We start from the raw sequence: 16,846 nt of genomic DNA on the forward strand, positions 1-16,846 counted from the left end.
GATTAACAATCGATAAAAGACAATCGATATTGTAAGGGTTGTCGGTAAATATTGACTTACTCGAGATTTCAGTGTTGAAAAGCGGAAATAATCGGCTAAAGCTGGATTTCAGTGTTGGCAAACGCCAAATATTAGGCGAATATTTTACTCAAATTATAAATTCGAGGAATATTCAGCTGCTCTGGCAGCCGAATATTGTATTCTGAACTATTTTATTATTATTATTTTTTATTATTAATTATTATACAAAATAATATAATAACTAACGGGTTAAAAGTGCTAGCTGCTAAGGCCATCGACTCGACCGTTAACTTATATCTTATTGAGTAAGTTATTTACATCTAGGAAGTTGATTACTAATTTTATGTTATTGGGTGTGGGTGAAATAAGAAGAGAGGTGGGTTGGGTTTGGCCAAATGGACAAATCCTTGAATTATGCAGTTGTGGGCAGGTATCCAATATGTGTTTGGTTGATAATTCTCCCTCGCATTTCGGGCATCTGGGCATAGCTTTTCCATTTAGCAGATGGTCGTGGGTTAAGGCGGAGTGCCCCGTTCTGAGGCGGGTGATGATATTGCAATGTTTTCTGTGGCATGAAGGTGGGTATCGGACTGGTTCCATGCTTGGGTTAAATTGTTTAAGCCTATGATCGTAACTGTCCCATTGAGTGATTTCCTTTTTTCTTAGTATCTCCTTAATGTTGCGCCATAAGTCTTCTCTAACACCAGGGATGACAGTTTGGCCGCTGCATCTGCAAGCTCATTACCTTTTACGCCCATGTGACCAGGAGCCCAAAGGAGTTTTATTTTGCTAGCGTGTTTTATGCAAAGATGTCGAATTTCACATATCAGGCTAGTTTGGTTGTATATGTTATTGACTGCATTGAGTATAGAAAGACTGTCGCTGCATACTATGAATTTGCCTTTGAGTTCGAGAGCGTGTTTAATTGCTTTAAGGATTGCAACCGCTTCGGCAGAAAATATTGAGAAGTATGAGGGGAGAATTCCAGATGAGACGAGGGTTCCAGATTGGCTAACGACTGCGAAGCTCGTGGAGTCAATTGTTTTCGATCCGTCACTGTAAAGCCAGATCCAGTTGGGGACTTTTTCCGTTTCGGCAGCTAGCATTTGGTGTGGTCCAGAAGTTGCCAAGGAGGAGATGGGCTGATTTTGTTCCAACGATATGGCATATCCAGTTGATGTTTTTTGAAGAAACTGGAACATCTGCGTATAGTAGACATGACTTTGAAACTTCGTCGCTGTTTAACCGTTGTATTGAAGTCTTTTAGCAGAATTTGGTTGGTCGAGCAGAGAATTTTAGGTATAAGCTTAAAAGTCAGTTGCGCGGCTCTCGTCTGTACTTCAGGAAGCCCGCTAAAAGGCTTTTCGTCGGAGTTGTGGGGAAGGCGCCAATGCTACGCCGTACTGCTGCATAGTATGCGGGGAGAACAATTTGATGTTGGATGGCGCACACCATCCAGTATTAGGGCTCTTGTCGCATGAATTAGAGATGTTGGATGGACAAGAGAGCGCTTAGACCCAAGAAACTTAATGATATTAAGGCGCTTGTTAAGGCTATCTCTAAGATTAACACAATGTTGCTTAAGTGTAAGTCGACTGTCGAGTGTAAGGCCGAGAACTTTAAGACTAGATGTATATTCTAATGTTGTGTTATTTACAGTTAGAGTTGGATATGTACAACGATGTTTTTTACAAATATGAAATAATTTACATTTGTTTAAGGCAAGAGTGGCCCCTGAGAAATTACCCCATTCAACGATATCCATGAGTATTTGTTTAAAAGTAAGAAATAGTGAATTTGTATTTTTGCAGTTGCTGTATATTATAGCATCATCCGCGTAAACGGAGAGTTGTATTTTTTTGTGTTTTAGTATTATATTGTCTAGGGAGTGGAAGGCAATCATGAACAATACCACTGAGAGTGGTGATCCTTGTGGAATGCCGTTGTGTAATGCATAGAAATTAGTTAAAGTATTATTACCTCTAACACGGATGGATCGCTTGGTCATGAAAGCCTTCACTAGCCAGTAGCCAGAATGGTCACATGATTTTTGGTGGAAAGAGCATCTGACGCGTAATGATAGATATGCAATAGTGAGTCCATGGTACTGTGTTGTTGTTTGAATGCAGTTTGGTTGGGGCTGATAAGTTTATTTTTGCTAATAAACCACAAGATCCTTTTGGCAAGAATTTTTTCCAGTGTTTTGCTCAAGCAAGAGAGTAGGGATATGGGACGGAAGGATCATAATTCGTGGGAAGGTTTGTTTGGCTTAGGGATTGGGATTATTATGGCCGTTCTCCATGTATGCGGATAGCATCTAACATTTTGTTGTAAATTTCTAGCAATCTTTGCTTTCCTTCTATTGGCAAGTTTCGAAGCATAGGGTATGAGATGCGGTCATAACCAGGAGATTTCCCCTTAGCGTGCTGCAGGGATGTGATCTGAGCATCATGATACTTAGCATCTGCGGAAATGTGATTGGGCGAGTATGCTAGAGAGAGGAAGTTTTCTTTATTTACTTTATACACATTAGAGAAGTTTTCATCGCTGGAATAATTGGACCACATAGCTCCAAAAGCATTACCAATATCAACCGAATTTTGTAGCTCAACATTATTATCTCTGATGGATTTAAGAGGCCCTGGGAAAATTCCGATTTTAATTTGTTTATATCCGCCCATAATTTTTTTGTTGTGGAAAGTGGGTTAATGTTAGAAGTAAAATTGCAAAAAGAATCTCGTTTATCTCTAATAGCTTCTCTTTTAAACAGGGCTCTCGCTTTTTTGTAGGCTACTAAATTGGTGGAGTTTCGAATGGTTTTATAGTTATGCCAGAGAGTCTGCTTTTGTTTTCTAAGATCTTGGAGACTTGGGCTGAACCAAACATGGTTTCTTATCTGTTTTTTAGGATTGCTTTGTGGAATGGATACGTTGGCTTCGTAATTCTGGCAACGAAGAGGTTCAAGTCGTTGGTCGAAGGGAACTGGAAGTGTTTTTTATAAACCGATTGGAAGATATTGCAGTTGGCGTAGTCAGTTTTGAACCTAATTATAGGTGGAACCTTTTCAGGTTTTAAATGAGTCAGAAGGTTAATAGTAATAGGAAAATGATCGCTCCCGCGTAAATTTTGGGAAATGGACCATTTGCTGTATGGTACTAGCGATACGGAAGTCATACTCAGATCAATGTTAGTAAAAGAGTTGTGAGTTGAATGGTGGGTGGCAGAGCCGTCATTTAAAATAGCTAAGTTTGTTTTGACTATGAGATCTTCAACTTGATAACCTTTGGGATTGCGAGAGCTGGACCCCCAAAGAGGACTCCAAGCATTGAAGTCCCCGACATAGACTATAGGCTTAAGAGCTGACTCTACAATATTTATTAAATCTGAGGCTATTAGTCTTTGGTTGGGGGGTATATAGGAATTAAATATTATAATATTAGGGTGGGATAAAACCTCGATGCCCATGGAGCAAGTGATCGAGATTATGTTGAGAGTTTTGTGTGGGATGTTTTGACGTATAAGTATACCCACGCCATGCTTCGCATGGTGATTGGGAGAGTTATTGAAAAAATAACCAATAAATGGTTTGGGAGTTGCAACATTAGTATTGTTAGATTTGATATTAGTCTCTTGTAGGCATATAATATCCGGTTTTGCTTGTTTAATTAATAATACTAGATCGATGTAATTGTTTAAATAACCGTTTATATTCCATTGCAGAATTGTAAGGGTCATTATTTGGAAGGCGTAAAGTGGATACTATATGCAGTGGAAAAAGTTTATATCTAATTACGTATCAGAGTCCTCCATAGACTCTTCTGATGTGGTGTTATATTCTTTTTGAGTTAAATTTGTGGAGGTAGTTGGGAGGTTTGTGTTAGAGAATTTGGTAATTTTGTTAGTTTGGGGTTGTTTTAAATATTCAGTGGTTTTAGGCGAGCAGCCCAGAGTAGCATAGTCGAAATCGGCTGAAGCGTTTTTGTTATTTTCGTGTTGTTTTTGCTGATAAGACAGCGGCATAGAGGTGTTTGATGATGTTGTTGTTCCTTCATTTGTGACAGTAATTGTCTTATCTTTGCTTAGTTTGTTGTGATTTGGGCTTGAGTTGTAGTTTTTGTTGTTATTTTGATCAGATGTTTTTTCGTTTCTATTGTGTCCAGCCATCGTCACTGCAGCGTAGGAAGAAGGGTTGGATTGCTTTGTTGTTGTTGCATTGAAGATTAACTTAGCTTCGCGCATTGTACATTTTTTTGCTGTCTTAATTTTCAAAATTTCTCTTTGCTGCTGATATTTGGGGCATTGGCGAGAGTAAGATGGGTGATCTTCTGAGCAGTTGACGCATTTCGTTTGTGTGCAGTTATCAGGCGAATGGGGAGGTAAAGCGCAATTACCACAAAGCGCTAAGCTCAGTCTTTGAGGTGGAGCACTGAAAGGCGTTAACGCTACGAGCCCATGAGATCTACATATGTTACCATTCAGCTGACTGAAGATGAGTGTACCGATGCACCTGATGAGTTTAAGGATCCCTTGATGGATACTTTGCTGCTCGATCCAATGGTCGGTCTTACCCTCCGGCACTGTTAGGATCGTGCTATTATCACATGACCTTTGCTTAATAGCTGCACAGATCCTTTTATCGTCAGGCCCTCAACGAAGAGATGTTGATACCAAATATTGAGCTAAGCAGTGCATCGATGCATGGCGTGTAGAAAGGCGTGGCGGATTAAAAGTTAAGGACCACGAGCGGTGAGTGTAATTCAGGGTTTGAAAACTGCGAAAACTGTCGACAGTTTTTCTGTGTGCTGAGGCTTCTGCTTCGAAAACTATGAATAGTCGAAGCAAAAGGAACAGCAAAAAACCGAAATCAGAAAATCTGACAGCAAAAGCAGAAGCAAAAAGCCGATTTGCCATATTATAACAACACACACAAGGGACCATTTGTGGTGTATGCAGACAGAGTAGATGAAAATAACAAAGAGAGCAGTAAATGCAGATTACCAATTAATCCATTAGAGCTAAATGCAGTTTTGTTTAAACTAAAAGTCAAAGACACAATAGCTGTCAATAAAATAGGATATGGACGTTGCAAGGTAGAATTTTAATCGCCCAAGTTACTAAAGCATTTCCTATACAAAACTGGAATCATATTCCAGATCCCCACAAGATTCGCAGACGAAGAACTTAAGGAGTATATCTCAGCACCAGTGGACATACACGAGATTATTCGTGTGCGTAGAAAGGAGAAGGACAATCTAGTTGCAACATCTAGAGTTAAAACAGTTTTTAAAGGATCTCAAATACCAACAGAAATAACTTTCCTATAGTCAAAAGTTCCAGTAAGTCCTTTTGTACCTTTTAGTCAATGCTACAGATGCTTCAGATTTAATCACTTTGCGCAGCACTGCAAACAGTTAGACCAAAAGTGCAGCAAATGCTCACTGTCACATGATAAAGAAGAAACCTGCACACAAACTATTTGTATCAATTGCAAAGAAAACCACCAAGCTACCTCAATCGACTGCCCAGCTCGCAAGAGAGCATTTGCCATACAGAAATGTCTGACAATGGAGAATCTATCCAGAAATGAGGTAAAAATTAGATATCCAGCTCTTTTCCAAAGACAAAATACGATAGGCACTAATGATACAACACAGTTTGCCATTCCAACATGGCAAAAGACATCTACAACCCCAATTCTGCAGAACAACACAAAATTATCAACAGAACAACTACACGCTCACATCACATACAATAAAACATTAGGAAACATGCAAAACAGACGAAACGAAGAGAGAAGCTCTTCTGAAACAATGAGTACCTGGAAAGCGACTCTAAATGAACACAAAATTACTTTAAATGAGAAATAACACACATGCAAACAACAGATTTAAACCAACACTCCCACCCATTACATCCCAATCTAATCAGCTTACTGACAGCCCCTCTGCTCTTGAAATGGCAGAAGAAGAATCCGAACATTCAACTAAATTCAGACCACCATACATTTTTAGAGACACTAAGAAATAGAATCGCACAAACTAACACAAAAATAGATAGGTATTATAAAAATAAACCAACTTAATTCAATTCAAACCTTAATCCTTACTTAGTGCCTTACACTTAACATCTTATTATAATAGACATATGAAGATTCTACAGTACAATATACAGAGCTTAACACATAACAATAATAAACATCTACTAGAAATATTTTTAATAAACAACGACATTGATATAGCGATTATATCTGAAATCTGGGTTACAAATAATGCTAATTGTAGTTTAGCGAATGACAACTTTATTTGCAACCCCAGAGCAGATGGATATGGTGGAGTAGGCATACATATATCTAAAAAAATATATAAAATTTACGCAATTAAATTGCATTAGTGAAGTAGAGGTAATTTCAGAGAGATCTTAACGCCAAATCACAAATATGGGGAAACACTATTCAAAATAATAATTTAACTGCCGCCGTGTACAGACGTGTTTTTTATACCATACACCCATAGGGTGAAATGGTATATTAAAGTAGCCAAAATGTATGTAACAGGCAGAAGGAAGCTTCTGCGACCCTATAAAGTATATATAAAACTGTTTTTCTTAAAAAGTATAATAGCTAGAGACATCAAATTTGGTATGCAGACTAGTTTAATAAACGCACAGAAACTGGCTATTTAAAAATTTTGCCAAGCCCACTTCCGCCCGCGCAAATTAAACAAAACTGATTTTATCAAAAACGAACAAAGCTAAAGTCACCAAATTTAGTATGTATACTAGCTTAGTATGCGCGCAGAGTATATATATTTTCATATTTTGCCACGCCCATTTCCGCCTCCATAATTTAGAAAAAACCGATTTCCTCCTGTATTTTTTGACTATCGCATTCAAATTCGGCAGACTAATTAATCTTATCTATGTATTTCTAGAAACTAGAAACATGCAAAATATGCGTATGAACGTATGTTAGTAAGCGGTCCACAAGGCCAGAATTGGCCGATGGCTAGTGGCGGCGCTAGAGTGCTCGTGTGTCTATAGAGTGACCGAGATAGCACATAGTATGAAGCATATAAAAACAATAGACATACATTTGGTTTTCGAAATTTAAAAGAATTTGTTTCACCTGGTGTATGGTATACCCAAGTCGACTCGTCGACTTACTTCATTATAAATGATCTTCGATTGGTAGAGACACATTCTCGTGTACTTATGTACTCGGATGATGTTAAGCTTCACCTCAGTTTTAAAGACAAGTCTTTAAAGTCTTCTTGCCTGCTTCAATCCGATCTTAATGACCTTGGTGTGAAACCAATCCATTAAACCTCAACGGCTGTAAATGGAAAGTTATGTCTTTTTATAGATGCACTCCATACTTAGCAACTTATTATCTAAATGGCACTCCCTTAGAGCGGTTAGATATTATCAATGACTTGGGTGTTCTTATGGACCATAAGATAACTTTTAATCCTCATATTTCTGCTACAATTAGTAAAGCTATGAATGTTCTTGGATTTGTGAAACGATGGTCAAAAAAGTTTGACAATCCGTACACAACCAAAAATCTGTATACTTCATTAATCCGTCCTATCTTAGAGTACGGATCCTGCATATGTTCACCTCAATATGAGACGCACCAAAGTTAAATTGAATCTGTGCAAAATCGCAATGTCAATTTGCCATCATACTCCAGTAGGCTTCTTTTAATCATCAATCTTCCTTCTTTAATTAATCGTAGAATAATGCTTGGTACTATTTTTATTCACAAACTTTTAATTAAAGAAATAGACTCTCCTGAGCTATTGAACTAGTTAAACCTATCTGTACCTACTAGAAATTTTATTCCTCTATCCTTGAAACACTGTACTTCTAACTATTCCCTGCGTGAACCTTTTCATGTCCTATGTTCTGATTACAATCTTCTGTATCCCGTAATCAGATCAGAAGCCTCTCTTCCCCTTGTAAAAACCTCTATCTTAGCACACTTAGCTCGTAATTAGCTGTAGCAAATAATATTTTATCTGTTTGTCCGTTTTATTTGTATTTGTCCACGCGATCGTGCCGTGCGATATTCGGCTGCGTCCCACGGTCGGTCGGGCGGGAGGTGGATAGCTCTCTGCTTGGGCTCGCGCGAAACAGGATATGTCCTGGTGTCATATGGGCCACTTGTACGTTATTCGCATTTTAAGCGTCAACATCGAGACAATACATTTGGTCTTCAAAATTTAAAATACTTGTTTCACCTGGTGCATGGTATACCGAAGTCGGCGAGATGACTTACTTACAGTACAGTCCGTTAACAGTGTTACATTTGGATGTAGACCCCTAGTTACCCCAAAGGGTATATGAATTAAAGGCATTACAGGCTTTCCATATTCTTACTTCAATGTGTTTTATCAAATAGAGTGAACTGCACCGTATATTTTGGGTTGGAGAATTTTACTGCTGACTACTACGTCATCGGCATGGGCGATGGTCTTCACTGGGCCCATATTTCACGTTCGTAGGGCAAGACTCCTCCTTGGGTTGTGTCTCTGCTTAGGTTTCGAGTGAATGTAGGGCCTAAATTGTAGAGTAAAGTGAGATGTTATCTTCCTGTGTTTGAACAGCTGTTAACATTATGTGAGCCGAGTGCAGATAGAACTTTCGATGTCCAGAAAGGTCGCATTGATGTATCCTTTATACTGCAGTGAGGATGAGTACGACATCATGCGCAAAGTAGTCTCCTCTCGAATGCTCTTTGGAAAGCACCTTCCACAATCTCGCTCTTTTACCACAATGACTTCATTTTCATCGCTGTGCAAATCTTTAATTTAAGCTTCCTCCGAGACGTTTGTATGCTTCCCGAACCTTCATCCTAAACGATTCAAGGATATAATTGAAAATTGAGTTATTTCCTCTCAATTCATTTCAATTACCCCATAAGATAGCGGGAGTAGTAGGTAGGCTTAGTTCTAAACAAAGATTAAATTATTATACATGCTATCGGTAATCAATTTTGCTAATCTGCCAGTCGGTACCAGTGACTCCGAAAATAATTCCAACATTAAGTGCTTAAATGCAATTCAATCCAAAAATAATTAAAATTAAGTTTAACAATACTTTGTTCCATTCGTGTTTTGATAGAAGTGCAATATTATCCACAATTTGGTTGAAAATCGCCTACAATTGCTTTTGACATGGATTTCTATCGATTGTATTCAAAGGGTATTCTTAAGGGGGGAAAAAAATAGATTTTCGGCTTTAGAAATGCAGTAACTTTAAGAATTTATCAAATCAGTTTGCAAAGAAGGACGAAAAAGTAACAAACTACTCGAAATATAGATTTTGAGGGTGTCCAAGCATCCAAACCATATCCCCAGAACCGTCCCTGCGTTAATTAGTTTATGAAATAAGAATATGCCAGAAATAAGTCAGAATGCAAAGGATGATGATTATTTGGATCACAATGGATTTGAAAGGATTGAGGATATTATTTTAGCTAGAATGACCATCCAGGCATCGAAATAAGGTAGCCAGGTACGGCCAGGGGAGGGCAGCTGCTCCCCAAAACTAGGGGGCGTTAAATTTCTTAAGAATTCAAATCAAAATGTATTAGGTACGACCAGAGGGCCGGGTCTGTTCGATTTGTCAAAGTATAAGTTCTTGAACCAACTATATTAACGGCATGTGCTATATCTCATAATAAACAAACTGCGCCGATTCAAGAGCCGAGTAGCAAATTCCCATCAGGGATCTTTCTCTGTTAACATTTTCGTTTATCGTATTCATATATCGTATTTTGTTGAAATTGAATCGAAACTTGGATAGCTCCTGGTGGCGGCAGTGTGCTCTCTCTGTGGGCAATATTCGCTAGGGGGCGGTTGGGGAAAAGTAGTTGAAATCATTTGCGTACTTTTAGGCTGACTTTTTAATTGGTTACGAAACTATTTAAACCCATTTACTTAAGTTACTCGGGCCCAAAACGCGCTTTAACTACACTCCTCGAATACTCCTCGATTTTATAATTCAATATTTTAGGTACGGCGTCGGCCACTTGATATCCTGCCGTAGAGATCTTTTGGGTTAGTTTAAAATTACAAGTTTTTTTTTTTTACAAACTCTGTCGCTGAATGTGATTCTAGTCATTAATAGGTAAGTTGTTTGGTGAAACCGCTTCACTCTAGAGCCTAGACAGCCTACGTTTCTATAGTCTGCGAAGCTTATAGAAAATCGCCCATCCCGCAATCTTAAAAAAAGAATTATGACTTGTGTTTTATTTCTTTATACATATAATTCTTTCTGGTCAAAAACACAAATTTCTGACGAATTTCAAAAGTTGAAAGAATATATATATTTTTTTTTCATAAACTTCATAAAATTGTCAGAGTAATGTAAGGCTGGACCGCTTTATTTTCTTTGGGGCACGCATTTAAAATGTTTATATTGATGATCGCCCATTTATCGGTTTTCAGACCTGCATTTTGTCGTTCGAGTAAGTCGAAAATATTACTCAAGCAGTTTTGTGCCTATGGCAATAGGATCTGAAATTAAAACAGCCTTGTATCCTTCAATTGCGCAGATTCCAATGACTTCCAATATAATCCAGATTCTAGAACGGGAGTTTCCATATTACTCTCTAGACTCTAGACAGCCTACGATTCTATAGTCTGCGAAGCTTATAGAAAATTGCTTCAGCAGACGGCAGAACTTTTTGTTGTTACAGGCGGATATACCCTTGCAGAGGGTGTTTTGAAATTGGTCAGATGTTTGTAACGCCCAGAAGGATACGTTTCCGACCTCATAAAGTGTATATACAATTGCGAACTTAAAAAATAGCACCACTTGCAGTATTTTGCAAAAAACCGTCATATTTAGCAGGATTGCAATATAAAATATCAAAGAAGTTAAATTCGGCTATGCCGAAGCTTATATACCCTTGCAGTCCTTGACAATAATAATTTTACATGTTCAAAATTTGTTTTCTGCAACTCAATTCATCAATATACATATGTACAAACAAAACAATTTTACTCTTCAAACTACAATTTGTTCTTCTTCTTCCCTCATTCCCCAAGCAAAGCAAAGCACCCATACACATACAGTTTATGTAGCGTTGCGTCTGCGTGTGTATGCATGTGCTCTGTTGATTTGATGATGACGTAGTATGCAGCAAGCAGCGCTGCCGGCAGCGGTTGAACCGATTTATATTGACTGTAACTTGTGTTCTATTTATCCGATCGGATTGAAATTTGCGATGGGATCTCATGTTTTATATCCAATACTATCACATTAGCAAATTTCATGGGGAAACTACAATAGCAGTTTCTAATCTTCCTCTTGGGTAATTGACATCATTGTTGAACTTAAAGTAGACTTCAAATTCGATGATGAATCTGTACTTTCTGGAGCAGAACTATAAGCTGATGGGATGAAATTCTTAGTCTGTTCCTTTTATGCAGCACGTAAGCCTAACTCTGTTACTAACATTTGCGAATTCTCGAATTGTACAGGTCCATGTTGCTACCTGTTCAAGCCGAAAAGGTGAAGATATGTCCATTAGCTTCGATCAACTGCCATCCGTACCGGATCAACAGCAAGTAGAAACAAGTGAAAATTCAGGTCTGAATTCACGGTGAGAGACTTCAGAGTAAGCGGGAACCGGATGCAATAGGATAAATACAAGTTGTGACTAAAAAAAATATAAAACTATAAATATAGTTGATTGTTGGCCATAACTGTCATCGTTTGCAACCGTAGTTTAATTTAAAAGTCGAAGTTATTGTTCGCTCTTTAACCGTACCGGGTAATGCGTTTAAAAAAAGTTAAATTTAAGAAAGGTAAAGGAAGGGAAAAGTAATACCAAAAATAGTTTAAGTTGCTGTTGCTCTCATCTCGAGAGCCAAAAAGCAACTGTTTAAGCGTCACACAATTCGGCACCACGTGTACTGTTAGGCATGGGCAAAGCTTCGATTAACAATCGATAAAAAACAATCGATATTGAAAGGGTTGTCGGTAAATATTGACTTACTCGAGATTTCAGTGTTGAAAAACGGAAATAATCGGCTAAAGCTGGATTTCAGTGATGGCAAACGCCAAATATTAGGAGAATATTTTACTCAAATTATAAATTCGAGGAATATTCAGCTGCTCTGGCAGCCGAATATTGTATTCTCAACTATATTTGTTCTATAAAATCAAGAAATATTGTAAACTCAACTATATTTTCGTTTGTTGAGAATAGTACGAACAGCGTTTTGGACCCAAGTAGCTTAAGTAAATATTTGCCAATTTTAATTTTTTTTTTTAGTTTGGTTATCTATTTTAATTATTCTTCATCCGAATCAATTAAAAGCGTGATGGCTGCAAATTATCTTTTACATCTTCTTTGTGTTTCGTGGGGTAAAAGTTTGGGAGTTAGTGGCGGATTGTCATAACTGTACATGCAAATCTTTTTATCAAAGTGTTTCTTATCATATGGATGTGGATTAATGGATTAAGGTGCCATATTGTAGGAGCTAAAATATTCCAATTTAATAATTGTTTTCTGAGTTTTGCGTAGATGGTCTTATGTTTGCCAATGCCAATACTCTAGCATTTTAATTACAAATAGTTGCCATTAAAAAAATGTATTGTTGCTCTTTTAAGCAAAACACCTTCCGATACAACTTTCTGCCAAAACTTTGCGCGAACTCCTAAGGCCTCAAAGGATATTGATAAGAAAGGACAAACATTCATTCGTTTCTTAGAGTCACACACATTTGAGTCAAAAAGGCTTCACACACACACACACAAGAGGCCAAAAAGGCTTTCATGCCATTACATTTCCACCGAAATTCAAGATCGTACCTGAATCTCAAGAACTAAAGCTGATCCAAAAAAACTGATCGCAGATTCCGGATTAGCTGGATTATAAATCAATGACAATATGCGATTTGTCCTGTGTTTTAACATGATTTTCAAAAAAGTTTTATGTCTTCTCTTGTTCGTTTTTTCTCAGAATACTTCTGGCAAACATATTATGGTGTACCACATGGAATTGACCAGTTTTGCCGAAGAATCAGGAGACCATTTTTCCTCGAACACCCACACGGTCGATTGTTGCTTTGTTTATACCTATAAAGATGCATTGGAAAATTTGACCTTTTTCTTTTGCCAAGTTTCCATTTGCCAAAAACATAACCTCGTCTGGACCACAGTGCAATGGAAAATACAGATTGCACCTTGCAACACTTTCAATTAGTGTTGCCTAGGCCAGATATATACACATTTAGCAGCCCTCGTAACGATTGAACATTTTCAAAACAAAGCAAACACAATGAATTGTGTCAAGAGAAACTTATTCTAGTTTTATAAGTTATAATAAACAATTCTCAAATGAAAGGTGTTTCCGTTCACGTTCACATTAAATCTTTCCATAGTTTACACATTTATACATAAATTCAAATAAATATTTATCCATAAAATTATACACAATTTCACAAGTACAAAGAAGTATGGGTAGACACTAAAAAGAAAAACTGCACACTAAACTGAAATTACACTCACCGCGCGAATTAAGATTGAGTCTGTTCTGGTTGAGTGTTAAATCAAGACTGCTTTATTGAATAAAATCATATTCTGGTTTGGCTTACATCTAAGTGTTTATAATGTTTTCTTCTGGTCACTTTTCTTGTGACACTCTATGTTTAGGGAAACTGTCACTTATCTTGTGACACTCTATGTTTAATGGAATGGTATTGTTTATGTTTACATTAATGTGGAGTGTAGACCTCTTGGGTCGGCTGTTATAGGAAGTGTTGCTAATGGCATAACTCCTCCCCTCTGAGAGTATGAATTCTCCTGAATTCTGTTTACATTAATGTTTATATTTTTCTTTTTACAGTATATATGTATATAAATGGATAAACATATAATAATAATAATAATAAAAAGTGTTAAAAATATGCCATTTGTCATTTTCTTTTCGTATTTAAGTTCTGTGATTTCTTTTAAATTGTGAAAATTATCTATTGTTACATGATCAAAGTTAATAGTGTTTTTTGTAGGTTTGATTCAATAGTTCTGTTGGATAAAAAAATTTTTCGTGAAATTCTGTTTTTTCGTTAAAAAATATTTCATTTAGAATTTGAATTTTACAGTTACCGAATTGAATTAAGTTACTTCCCTTAAGTATAATATTTCTTTTATCGCAATTTTGATATATTTTTGTATTCTTGGCATTTTTGATTATAATTGTATCATCGTCAATTTCTTCGATACTCGTTATATTGTTGAATATAAATTTGCAATTATTATTAATGGTACAACTTTTACTTAATTTTAATTCTTTTAAAATTTTGTTGGGTTCATATGTAAATGTTTTATTATTTATTTCTACAATTAACTGATTTTCTTGGTCTATTTGTATATAATCTATATTTGGTATAGGAATAATTAACTTGACATCTATGGTTATAAATGATTTTGGGATTTTAATTGCGATTATGATGCAATTATTCTTATATTTTAAAATGCCCATACGGATTAGCTTTAATTTATAAAAATCAATGTCAAATTTATTTATTTCCTCTTCTGATAAAATTTCTGGTACGATTATATTATTTTTTGCTGATGCTATGTTTTCCTGAATATAATTTATTTTTAATGCAATTTAATTTATTTTTAATTTCCCCATTTGGTCATTATGAAGTATTTTCATTTCTATTTCTTGATTTTGATTGTCCATGCTTGTAAGTATGTCCTTGATTATTGTTCTGTCTTGTTTAATTGTTTCTGCTAAGTTGTGTATTGTTTTATTAAAATGTGTATTTATAACAATTTGTTGGTTCATGTCTTGTATAATATTATGGTTGTTTTGGTCAATATTGTTAAGGTGATCTAAAATATCTGTTCTATCTTCATCATCCATATTTCCAAAAAGCCATTTGTATGTTGTTCCTACAATATTTAACATTCCTCTTTTTATTCTGTTGTTTGGGGTTATGGATTTTATTTTAGCTCTAATTAGATTTATTTCGGCTAATAGCTCCTTTTTTCCCGTGATGTTAAAATTTTTAATGTTTGTCTCCATTTGATTTATTATATTACTTAAAGGGTCGATATTAATAATGTGTAGTATAATTACTGTTTCATTAACTATTTCCGTGGAATAAGTTTGTATAGGTGCATATCCTGCATTTGATTGAATTGGTTCAATTTGTAATCTGCCTTGAACACACATTATAACGTAAAAAATTTTGAAAATCTGAGGATAAGAGAAACAAAAAATTTTTGTTTCAAGGATGTCAATCTGTATTTTGTTGGAAATTAATATTTTCCTGCTTTGACGGTCTTTTTATATTACATGGATGAATATTATTTAATGTTGTAATTCTAAAATAAGGTTCATCCTTATGCCTAACTCGTTTATAGTTTTTAATTGGTCCTTCCTGTCTTTCCTCCTCATAATCTTCTCTTGTATTATTTTGTTTGCTTAAAATTTTTTCTTTGTGCTTGATAATAGTGTTTTTTAGTTTTTCCTCATCTTCTATGTTTTTTGCATAATTTGGTGTACATTTTATTGTAGAGTGATAACGGTTATTATAAGCTGTTATTGCTAATTGCATTTTGGATGAAATTGATAAATCATCATCTATTCCTGCTATTATTTCAATGAGAGTAGAATGTAGTCTTTCTATGTCTGCATTTCCTGTATGTGAATTTGGCTTTGTATAATGGATTTCTATTTGTTCTTGGTTTAAGTATTGTTTTATCTGTTCTGATCGAAATTCATTATCCATTATTATTTTATGTGGCTTATTGAATTTGGCAAAGTGTTCAATCATAATTTCCATTTTAGTTTTCCAGTTTCTATCTGTTATATTATAAGCGACTGCGAATTTTGTGAGCTTGTCTATGATTGTAACAAACGATTTATGTTTTATATGAAATATGTCTAAATGTATAATTTGATTTTTAACATCCGGTGTTTCTGTGAATTGAAACTTAGGTTTGATTGGTTTTCTGTCATATTTAATTTCCTTACATTTTTTTACAATTTGAAATTATCAACTGAATATGGTCTCTTAGCTTTGGAAAATATATTTTGTTCTTTAACGAATTAAAAGCTTCATTTATTCCGCTATGTAATGAATCTTTGGTGTGGTAAATAGCTATTTGTTTGTGTAACTCTTCCTCGCTTGAAATTTCCTGAGCTCTCTTAGTACATTTAAAAAATTTTATATTATTACAGTGTGAAAAAATGTTCATTAAGATACATTGTATCTTATAATATTCTGAGTCTGGAACTTCTGAAAAAATTTCTACTGTTCCTTTATTTATATTATTTTGCATTTTGATTTCGATTTCAATTTCTGTTTCTGCTGGGCTTACTTCTATTATTTTTCTACCATGCTGAATATTAATATTGTCCGTTGTTGTATAAGTTACTATTATCTGAGTTTTATATTTGTTTACAATATCGTCTTTTATATAGAAATTTGTAAATCCTCCTTCCTCTGCTGAATGCTGTGTATCTGATAGTTCAAAGTTTGACTCATTTGTTTTATCCTTGTTTATTAGTTCAGCTGTTTCCTGTCTACTTAAAAAATCTGCCACTTTATTGTCTTTTCCTTTCAAATATATTATGTCATAATCGAATTCTTGTAATTTTAAAATCCATCTTTGGTGTCTTGCTGTCATTTCTTTCCCTTTGTATTTTGAGTTTAGATATTTTATCGGAGCATGATCTGTTATAATTTGGAATTTATTACCTATCAAATAGTGTCTAAAATAGTTTACTGCATGTATAATGGATAAAAATTCTTTATCAATTGTACTGTAATTTTTTTCGTGTTTATTTAAAGTT

Source organism: Drosophila tropicalis, unplaced genomic scaffold (genome assembly GCF_018151085.1).
Source record: "Drosophila tropicalis isolate 14030-0801.00 unplaced genomic scaffold, ASM1815108v1 contig_854, whole genome shotgun sequence".
Lineage (NCBI taxonomy): Eukaryota > Metazoa > Arthropoda > Insecta > Diptera > Drosophilidae > Drosophila > Drosophila tropicalis.